This window comes from Strongylocentrotus purpuratus, unplaced genomic scaffold, assembly GCF_000002235.5.
Source record: "Strongylocentrotus purpuratus isolate Spur 01 unplaced genomic scaffold, Spur_5.0 spur5_scaffold_14, whole genome shotgun sequence".
Classification (NCBI taxonomy): Eukaryota; Metazoa; Echinodermata; class Echinoidea; order Camarodonta; family Strongylocentrotidae; genus Strongylocentrotus; species Strongylocentrotus purpuratus.
Genome location: NW_022145599.1, coordinates 5,923,738 through 5,926,280, shown reverse-complemented (window position 1 = coordinate 5,926,280; position 2,543 = coordinate 5,923,738).

Here is a 2,543-nt window from a genome sequence, read left to right as displayed (position 1 = left end):
TAACCCATATCCTTTAACAAAGAATCAACACCTTCTGGTTCTCAGTGGGCACACCTGACATGGAGGTGACGCTTGGTACTTTTAATAAGCGGTATGCCCTTTTAGCGGTACGCCCTTTTAGCGGTATGCCCTTTTAGCGGTATGCCCTTTTAGCGGTATGCCATTTTTGAGAGAAAGTGTGGATAATGATGAAATATATATTTTTGAGAGAAACTGTTGATTATGTCACACTGGTGATATATTATACATTGAGCTTGTACATGAATGGATTGATAAAGGAATTGAAAACAACTTCCTGGAAATCCATAAAGAATAGCCTCAAGTACAGATGCTCTAAAAAGCGTGGGTGTTATTCAGGATTCAAAATGCAAATTATAAGTAACCACCCTTTCTTACATTATAAGGATCAATTAGAATTCTTGGTGCATACCTATAATGCTTCTAACCAATGATTAAATCCTGAACAAGTTTTGGGGCTCTATCTGCATTTTCAGGTTTTAAAACTTAATGTGGCATGTAATTGAATGGTACAAGAATTACTGTTCATTTGATTAATTAGAGCCATAATATGTCAAATGCCTTCTAAAATCATAATATCAATAACAACTACTTGCAAAGTTCTTGTTCCCATTAGACTATGATGCTCATGGAGCATGAAGGTCATGCTACACTGAAACATGATCAAAGATAAATCTAGCATCAGATTTAAATCAAGGAATTCCTAGAACTGAAAGCTATTTTTATCACAGACAAATATTTTATAAAGCTCTTCAATATGAAATACAACAATGCAACTGCATTCCAGAAAGACCAATCCACACAGCCTGAAAATATGTATCCTTGATACACAGATTGCCTGGCTTCTGCTCTCATTGATGTTTTACTTGTAAGTATTTAACAACAGGCAGACTAAGTTTAAAGAAGAGTAAACAGCTTTTTTAATTGCTCAGTTGTTCCACACATGATCATTATCAAAGGCATATGTAAGTTAATGACTTTTTAACATTGATTAGTGAACACAGACCAACAGTCTCCAACAGACCAGGAACCGAATGAGAGCTTTCTTACTGCAGGTGAAAATATTATTACCAATATCACAAACCCATGTCTTATGGTTACAATACATGGGCCGTCTGCAAGGATGTAACAGCTATTTCTTGTAAATGGAAATAATGGCCTTCTTGCGATCATCAGCGAAAAAGATATCTTTCACTAAATTTTTCATGGAAGGGACAGTTTTCATGTACGAGTCCAGTTCCATGCCATCAGCTCTTCCAAGGAAACAGGGGTACTACCCGGAACCTCAGGCTGTAATGAGTCAAGGCTCATAACATCAAATGAGGGTTCATTAATGGCTCTCATCTCCTTTAAGCCTCCTTAATACAACAGAGATTTACTGGCACTATAGATCCCACAATGACCTTTACCTTGCTCCATCCATGGGAGGAGTCTTCTCAGAGATGGAAAACATTTCAGGAAAAAGGGATGAGTTCTTGGAATACTGGCCTCAAAATAGATCTTTTAAAACCTGGTTCAAAAAGGGGAATGTACCACAGACAGCTGACAAATTTAAGCACACTATTCCTAGCCAAATTTTATAATTTAAGCATCTTTATTTCACAAGTAGCTTAAGTGTGAAGCGACATCCTGTTCTAAGTTGATTGCTTTAAAAAGATGCTTTTCCACTTTGTAACATAATATATTTATCTAAGTTGATTCTCTGATTCTTTAGATAAAAAATAACATGCATGCATTTCTTTCAAATAAAAAGAAATTACATGTATAATTATCATGTAGTTGACAGTGATATCAATTCTATAGAAAATCCCGTATGGTTTTGGCCATGGCAAGAGGTGGATAACAAATGATGAACCAGTAGTGATAAGCATGGTATAAGGCTTCGAATAGACTCGCTACGAGCAATCTAATAGAAGCTTGAATTCTGATCTCAGGATTCCTAGGAAAGCAGATGGGTCTGGAAGTGCACTTCACCTCTGACTCTAAAACCATGAAGCATCCTATTGATTGAAGTAACCTTAGTCCCTACCTAGTCTGAAATAGGCGGTGTAGAATTACTAGCTCACTGCATGTGTGTGTGCATGCTGGAGTTTTTAAGGTGATTGCTTTGACGATGGGGTATCCTTACCGCCCACAAATTTCTTTAAACTTTGATTTTCCACGGCATGATTTTCCGTTTACTCTGTAGCCTTCCACCCCCATTGCAACCTCTCTTTCCATCCTCCTCCCTCCCTCTCTCCCTCCCCCTTTCTCTCTCTCTCTCTCTCTTTCTCTTTCTGTCATTTTTTGGATACTACAAGGACAAGGACAATGCGTCCTTGTAGCACTCACACATTCAAATTGTGTTATTTTGAAAGGACATCCTACTTTGCCTCGATGCATTATATTTTTACAAGAATGTTTAATGAAGCCTTATATCCAAATCAAAGTAAATTGCATCAACAGGAAGAAGAAAAAAATGTTCCAAATACTTGATGACCTTTCACATAATAGTAACAATACCTTGCTTAGATTTCAAGGGTCTG